The sequence below is a fragment of the Crocodylus porosus genome, unplaced genomic scaffold, assembly GCF_001723895.1.
Source record: "Crocodylus porosus isolate Cpor-Errol unplaced genomic scaffold, CroPor_comp1, whole genome shotgun sequence".
NCBI lineage: Eukaryota > Metazoa > Chordata > Crocodylia > Crocodylidae > Crocodylus > Crocodylus porosus.
In genome coordinates, this window is record NW_017728897.1 from 1,443,013 (window position 1) to 1,451,620 (window position 8,608).

At 42.7% G+C, this 8,608-nt stretch overlaps 2 long non-coding RNA genes across 2 annotated transcripts in view; one reads left to right on the forward strand and one right to left on the reverse strand.

The window, feature by feature from the left end:
* The window catches only part of LOC109324558, a 94,163-nt gene that overhangs the window by 32,019 nt on the left and 53,536 nt on the right, over window positions 1–8,608 (reverse strand). The gene's annotated exons all lie outside the window — the stretch shown is intronic.
* The window catches only part of LOC109324560, a 7,206-nt gene continuing 5,017 nt past the window's right edge, over window positions 6,420–8,608 (forward strand). The window contains exon 1 of the long non-coding RNA XR_002104958.1: window positions 6,420–6,609. This is a non-coding gene — a long non-coding RNA (uncharacterized LOC109324560). The remainder of the gene's footprint in view (window positions 6,610–8,608) is intronic.

Here is an 8,608-nt window from a genome sequence, read left to right on the forward strand (position 1 = left end):
ACCTATAAGTTTATCAGGGGTGACCACCAGGATCTGGGGAAATGTTTGTTCCCCAGAGCACCCCAAGGGATGATGAGGTCGAATGGTTATAAACTCCTGCAAGAGCATTTCAGGCTGGACATAAGGAAGAATTTCTTTACTGTCTGATCCTCAACGTCTGGAACAGCCTGCCATCGGAGGTGGTTCAAGCACCTACATTGAACACCTTCAAGAGTAAATTGGATGTTTATCTTGCTGGGATCCTGTGACCCCAGCTGACTTCCCAACAAGGACACAGTCTAGGAAACAGGCTGGGAACCAAAGAAGTATGTACCATGCTGTCCCAAACATAAGTGACACCAGCAAGAAGGCCTCCGAGAGCAGGGGGGCTAAATCCTGGTATTTAGGGAACAGACCAAATTAAGAGAAGGCCCAGAAGGCCACATGGACATGTGACCACAGAGAGACAACCATGAAGAGTCATCAAGGGGGAAGGAGAATACAAAAGCAGAGACTTGAGATTAACGAAGCGTCCTTCCCGGTCCCTCCCTTTGTCCGTCCCAAAGAGGGTGGAGCTGAACTGTTCTCCGTGATGACAGAACAAGGAGCAATGGTCTCAAGTTGCAGCAAGGGAAGTTTAGGTTAGATATTAGGAAAAATTTTCTCACTGGGAGGGTAGTAAAACACTGGGACAGGTCACCCAGAGAGGTGTAGAATCTCCATCCCTGGAGGGTTTTAAGACCCAGCTAGACAAAGCCTTGGCTGGCATGCTGTAGTTGGGATGATCCTGATTTGAGGAGGGGGTTACACTAGATGTGACTTCCTGAGGTCCCTTCCAACCCTCATTTTCTATGATTCTATGCTTCTACCTTTTTGCATCTGGTGGTTAATCCAGCCTACTCCAATACCTCTTAATAAGGAGATGCTTCATGCTGTGATAATTGTTATGTGAAACTTATGCAATGAAATCTGAAGCAAAGGAATATTGCCCTGTTTTCTACCATATTAAACTGTCAAGTTCTGGCCAGTATATCAAATGATATGAAGTGCTATATGTGCTAGGCATAGAGGTTCAGAGGAGGCTGTGTCCAAATTTGGGGCTAAATCTTGTAAGATTTATAATACGACAGAGCAGAACTGAGCAGTTCTACTGGTAAGAATGAAAGTGATAGTGCATATATGAAGTAGTAAGTACTTTACAAAACTTCCCAGCTCTTTTCATTTATATCTGTATCTGGAGATCTTCACATGGAAAGCATGATACAGATGCAAAGATATAAAGGCACAGTATCTGTACTAAACTAAAGGAAAGCAGGTTTAAACAGATTAACCAAGTGATGAAAAAAGGAGTTTCCCTGTGGAATGTTTTCTCAGGTGTAAGAAAAGGGATGGTTGTTACACATGAAAGGCTACAAAGAAGGGAAAGCCCCTATATGTGCCCATGGCTGAGTTTGGTTTGGCAGACAAGCAGTGACTCAGAGTGACACAGGGAAATGCTTTTCATTAAAGACTCTTGAATGGTTGGGATTCTTTGTCTAGGAATTCCTTGAGCCAACTCATGCTATTGAAATCAATGAACTAGAAACACTGGAGAAGAGCAAACAACTTAGTGTGAATATTCAATATTCAAAAACTTCAAAATCTGTGCTTTGGTTAAAGATACTTCTGTGTCTGTTCCTGCATAGATGCATTTGCAAACAATGAAAAAGTTCAACAGATTCAAATCAAATGATCTTTCAGTTGAAGAACTGGCCCAGGATTTAGACAGGAAATCTGTGGAACAACTGGGAACCACAAGACCAGTCACTTAATTTCTCTGTGCCTTAGATCACTTCCCATTAAACCTTTCGGTAAAATGGTGATAGTAATTTTTGTCTTTTTAGTGTGTGCTATCTTCTGAAAGAGACTGTCTTGCTATCTTTGCAGTGCTTAGCACATTGAAGCACTGAATTAATTTGAGGCTGTTATCCAAGAACAAGAAATAAGTAATAATACAAAATCATGCTCCTTGAGAACACGCATGCAGTTCTATATATGGGACTGGGGTGTGAGGGTTAGAAGAGAACTGGACTTTAGATGACCCAAGTGGTTTCATCCCATCCCACGTTCCTCTGGGAACTAGAAAAGGACCTGAGGCATTCCACCTCTGGATGTACGGTTTGAATTTTACGGATTTGATTTGGTCCATTTTAAAGTGGGGGCTGCCTGATCTAATCCATAGAGTGCTATCCTGGAAGATCATACAACAAATGTGTGCGTGTCAGGACTGGAGGAAAATTAGAGAAGTCATCTATTCCATCCCTGTGCCCAAAGGTGGGATCGCCTATACAGAGGGCATTCATGGCAATATTTTTTAACTTTATGTGGTGTAAATGGCAGTGTCCCTTGGCAGTCTAAGTCCCCCATTACCAACAAGCCCTGTCCTTTGGATGATTTCTTTAGGGTGCACACTTCTTGTTTTGATAAATTATCACCCAGCCCTAGTGGTCATTATATCACACTTCTTCTTTTACTTTTTTCCTTTTTCTGTTATGTAGCATTCTGGGCCTTGCATGAGTTTCCCGGTGAAATATTATGTCCTTGATGCAAGGGACCATCTCTTCCTTCACCTGTGCCTGTCCTTCCTAAATAAGCTATACTCTATATTGTACCAATTACATATACAAATTAACATCTCAACGCCCAATCTGTTATCCTAATGCAGTCAATGTTTCAACAACTTTCTGAGACCTTAGCTCTCCCCTTCCATTCCCCATTCTTGTATGAACAGCCAGACATCTAAGATGTTGAGCAGACTGACTCACTTCTTTCCTTGTCCGTTGGGAACTTTGAGCGTGACTCTGACCTGTGTCTCTGGGCAACCTACCCATGGTCTGGCTTAAATGGCAAGCTCTTGTGGGCACGCCATGAATATGGGATTCCTTATAGGATGGAGCCATGGTCTTGGTTGAGCTTGTTTTGTAATTAATTCATACTAATTAATACAAGTAACTAATAATGCAGACTTGGTCTTTGAGTTTTAGTTTCCGCCCACCTGTAACATTTGAGTTTCGGTGCTGAGAGTTTGGGCCAGCTGGAAAAGTGCTAAGGTAACACCATGTGGTGAAGAATACCTAGCAAAGGATCCACCCCTTAGGAGGCTGAATATTCTGATAATCCTGACCTATGCCAGCCCTTTTTCCTCTGCGCAGCTTGTATCTTCCTGTAACTGCAAAAATCAAACTGACTAATTGAATATTCAGGCCTTAACGTTATTAACCAGCCACTGTATATTAACTGTGTTACAAGAATAAGAGCGGCAGCAGCAGCAAGCTCTTGGATGCATGCCATCACTTTATTACTTATTAACTTATTTTTATATAGCCCTTGGCATGGCAAGGAGTCCTACTTTAATTATAAACAGGAATGAAGAAGCCACAGGAGGAAATCATACGGTACTGTAGCCGGATAGCTGGTGCTGCACTGATTACACAGGGGTTCTTATCAAAGCTGACACAGAGCTAGGGCTGTGCAGATACTGTGCTGGAAGCCACAGGCAGTGCAATCAATGCGTGGGAGAGAGCCTCAAAACGGACGTAAATGCAATGTAATTCTGCTGAATTGAATTCTCCATGGAGAATTCTTTCTCTCCCTCTCCCCGCATTAAGGAAATGGGGGAAGGGAGGTGGGGGCTGTGAAGACAAGTCCCAGGAGACTAAGAAATAAGATAAATGCGTAACCTTTTCACTTTTTCTCTCAGTATGTCAGAAGCGGGAAGGAGGGAACCTCACTGTGTCACAGAATGAACTATGGTTAAGGAGATTTGTTTGTAAAACCATGAGAACTCTTGACTCCAGTTTAAGACTCTCCCAGGACACTAGCTACTGATTTTTCATGTTGCCCATGTCTCTTTTAAATGCACTGGAAGAACCCACAGCCCTGCCTTCTCTGTTTTTTCTAGATTATGCTAGGACTTCGGCTTTGCAATGCTGTCACCTGAGTCTCAGAAAACAGCTTCAGGTGTTTTTTTCAGGGCACAGACAGATGTAACAGTTCTGACAGTTCTGAGTGATGCGCATTATAAACTGTTCCTGTGTCACTTGCTTTTGCAGTAGTACAAATATAGCAAAACCATGACAGTTGCATTCAGGGTTAAAGTTTAAAGCGGTTATGCTAACCTGTGCATCTGCAAGAGTGTGCTGATGTGATTGTTGCATCCTAACAGCTGAAGCGTCTTCCTGAGCGAGTGATCACTTTTTAAATCAGTTTAAAGGTACGTCTGTCTATAACTTGAGTGCCTTCCAGCTGAGAATTGTCATGGAACCCAGATATATTGACCCAAGATGTATCATGTGCACTGAACCTGCAGGAAGTCTGCATAGACCCCAGGATTAGAAATGAGCCTGTTTGAAGTCGCTTTTGTTCTCCAAATGCAGCTACACTGTGTCATGCCTGAAGTGTCTGAAATCTTGGTGGTTCATATAATAGGTTCATATGGTATCACTATCCTGCACTGTCTGCAGGATCAGGATCAGGGTCAGGGCTGAATACATTCAATGACATTTGGCAGCAGACACCTGTGGTGGCTCAGAACATCCCCGACCTTATGCCAGTTCTGTACTTGTGCAGGGGACCAAAGTGACGGAGCAGCTTGCAGGATTAATACCTCTTGTGCGTGGATCTGAACTTTCCTGGGTCCATTCTCTCATCTCCCTATTCCTTATGCAAAGCCCATGGAAGTCGATAGCAAGAGGCCCTAAATAACTGTTCAAGAGTTGCAGACTTCCCCCAGATCCTTTTTTATCCAGTAAGCCAAAGATACCATCTGTGCAATTTGGAGTCCAGTATTGTGAAGCAGCAAAAATACAAGTTCACCATCAACAAAGGGATACTGTGCCCAAAGAGGATCTAAACCAGGTTATTTTGGATGAGCTTCCTTGTCTGTGCTTGCTATAAGGGTTCCTTTTGTTAAAACAAAGTAAATAATTTGATAGTGATTTTTGGTGATAATGCAAAACCAAGTGCTTAGTGGTTTCCTCTCCTTCATTCCCTCTGCAGAGAACCACATTCTCCTGACATTTCAATTGCTTGAAATCAAGTAATGGCCAGATCATGCTGAGTACCTGGGACTGTAAGTGTTCAGTACCTCTGAAAATCAGGCTTTAGGATTACTGAGGCTTATACCAAAGGGCAAGTGGTAGATAAAGGATGAATCAGCAGATGTTAACAATGGAACAATTCAGAAATTAGCTACGAACGCTTGGATCTTTCTCCAGACCCAAAACAAACCCTTTCAGGCCTGTAAAACTGAATCCTAATCCTACATCTGCATAGGCAGTCCCTTGTGCCCTGGTGGATACCCTCCAAGTTCACAGAATGTCTACCACCAATTGGTCATGACAACGGGATGCATTCTCCATCGCACATGCCAGCACTGCTAGCCCTGGCTTGAAACTGGAAGTTAAAGACAGGTGTCTTCAAAATTCATTCATTTTGAAAGCATCCAGAAAAATCTGGCACAGAGGCTAGGGCACATCCTCCACTGGGAAGATCTGGAAACTTGTACCAACTCCTTTAGACAGTTTAGCAGTTATAAGCCATTTTAATAATGATCCGTCTATATGTCCTAAAACGGCTTTGAAAACCTCAACCACTGAACCTATTTTGAGTTCAGGTAGTGGGTGTTGTCAATAAATAATCTAATCTTGATTGTACTGGAGTAACATGGACCACAACAACATCCAGACATTTTTCCCCAAACACTGAAAAGATGGACTTGTGATAAAAAGATCTGAGGGTGTCTGACACCCATAAGCTCTTGCTATCAAAGCATTTTTGTTCCTCCCACTAACTGCAGCAGCTAGACCTGATTCTGTATTAAACTGAGCTCTCTCGATCTGAGTATGGAGTGGATAGGGAAGGTTACTCCATTAGGATGATAGCTTTTTAGAGCTGCTTTGCAATAGTGTAAGTGATGGGATAAGTTAAAAGGGAATAAAGCATCAGCCCTACTAAACTATCAGCCAACTTATTACTAATATTCTTGCAGCTGACCCCTTATACAGGCTTTTCTCAGCATGTCTCACTCTGGCACCTGGCCCTCTAAATTCAAGGAAGTAAAAGAGAAGCCTTGTTTATGGTGGTCATTTTGAAGCTGATTGCTGCAAGCTTTTTCCTCTTTCCAGCTGGTTGGACATAAGAGGAGAGGTAAGCCTTATCTGCTGCAAGCAGCTACTCTTAAGAATGAATGGGAACCCACACGGCTCTACACAGTAATATTTACATGCTTTCCTTTTTCCTGCTGCTTCTGTACTTCTGTGTCATTGATTTTTTTCTAGCTCTTATAAGGAAAGCTGGTGGTGGTCTGCCAAAAGGGATTGTTTTCAGCAACACAAAGTTGTAGCATGGGTCCACTGCGCTACTGCTGTTTGTTTTTTCTCCTGTACCCCCTGTAGGATGCAGCTGAGATCAGGGCTCAGTTTTGCTAGGTGTTGCACAAAGTAATGAAAGAGAGGAGTCTTAGCCGGAAGGAACTTAAATGTAAGTACATGAGACCAAGTGTGTGAAAAAAGGCTGGCGTGAAGGGGTGAAGTTGCCTGCCCAAGGTCACACAGCACAGGTAGGAGCAGAGGCCACAGCTCAAAAACCCAGGTTAGAGTTCCTAGTTACATGCCTTTTAGCATGGCAACCCTACTCCGACACTCTCTCTTTTTCATCTGAATATGGAGTTAGCTCTTAATCAGATTGGTAGCACTTTCTCACATAATTAACAGGATCTGCTTTCCCGCATACCCACCTATTTGTAGTTAACTCACAAATACTGGAAATGAGTTGTATGAATATTTATAGATCTGTGACTGCTGCCTAGTGCTGTTCCAATTGTGCCTAGTTATTACAGTGTGAGTATTCCTGTGTACTACTTGCAGAATGATTTCTGTTTCCATCCACCACCTGGCTGGGCAGGCAAACAACTTTATTTTTTCATTTTGAATAAACCCAGAATTATCTGACATTAATTTACCACAAGTGCCTTGTTTGAAGGCTAGGTAGCCCAGCAACAGGTTGATTCTTCAAAATAAGGAGGTATATATGGGTGTGTTTGATAAAAGATGTATAAGTAAGCAGGCATTCTAAACAATATTACTCGTCCAGAAACAGGGAAGATTGTAATGCTATAATGAGATGGCAAAAGGCTCTCCAAAAATACTACCAAGATATTAACTATGTTACTATCACTGGGGGAAAAAACCCAACCCATTAATGAGTTGCATCTGAGATTCATTTATTTTAAGGTTCTGTAATCCTGCAAAATTAAGGAAATTGAGCAACACTCTCATGTCAGTTCTTGAGCAAACCAATTGCAAATGGAAAGGAGAGAGCTTTCCAACCACAACCTGCTCCTTATGGAAACTCGGTACCTCTGCCACTGAGAAGCAAGCAGTGTTAGTCATCTAAGGACAGATGGTGATGCCCTTGTCCCAGTTCCATTGGCCTTGATCCTCCCAACCCAGTCCTGATGGTACCCCCAGCACTGTGTAATGGGCAGTTATTCTCCCAGTTGCTTGCTTCCTACTACAGCAGCTTCTGTCATCTCTGCCTCAGACTTAAGTGACGCATTCTTCTTTCCCCCCTGCATTAGAGAAGAGAGACTGAAAGAGCCCAGCAAGTCATTCTTTCTTGCAGAGCAAGAGCCAGAAAAGGCTTCTGTAGAGCCTGTTGGAGCACACGACTGAAGTGTGAATCTTTCTTGCTTATCTAGCCCAACTTCACTTGCTGCAGGATCCTTTTCACATGAGGACTTGAAGGGAAAGCAGACTTCTCTAGGCACTTAGAATTTCATAATTTGGCCACAGCTTAACACTTTGTGACCTGCAGCAATTCCTGGGTAGGAGTACAATAGTTCTTTAACAGAAGGTAACAAAACAGCACAGTGGTTTAAGAGAGGAAGATACGACGTCCAGTTGAGTTCCCCACCCCCCGCCTTTTCAAGAAGGAGGAATACAGTCAATCACTGAAGACAATGGTTAACCACTAAATATTACTCCCAGAAAGGAAAATGATAGCAGTAAGCTTTTATTAGCTTGTTTTGGGTTAGCGGAGTTGGCATCTGAGTTTCCTGTGAAGAACTTCTGGGGGCACTGGTTTTATAAAGCAAATATAATGGAACAGTTCAATCTCTCAGTGATTCTGCTGTCTCCATCTGAAAAGCAACAGGGACAAATTTAGCTTACAGGGTCAAAAATTGCCCTGTTATATCTGTGCAAATCCCATGGACTTCATTGGAACTGAGAGTAGCAGAGAAAAGTTTTATTTCTTTTATATACTTAAACCTCCACTTGACCTTTTTAGTGGATTACTCTGGATTAGACTTTTAATTACACTCCTGTTAATAACATTATAGTAGCACGTAGTGGATCCCACTGATATGGAGACCATGTCATACTGGATACAGTACAAAAAGATACTAGGAGACCATCTCTGTTAAGATGGGTTAATCTAAATGAACAAAGCAGACAAAAGAGGCCCCGTGTTGACAAAAGGGGCGGGGGTGTAGCTCTCTAAGTGAAGGAAAGCTACATGTCCCTGCAAGCTGATGTTGGCGACTGGCATGGACAGCTAGAGACCCTCTGGGTAAAAATTCGTGGGGAAT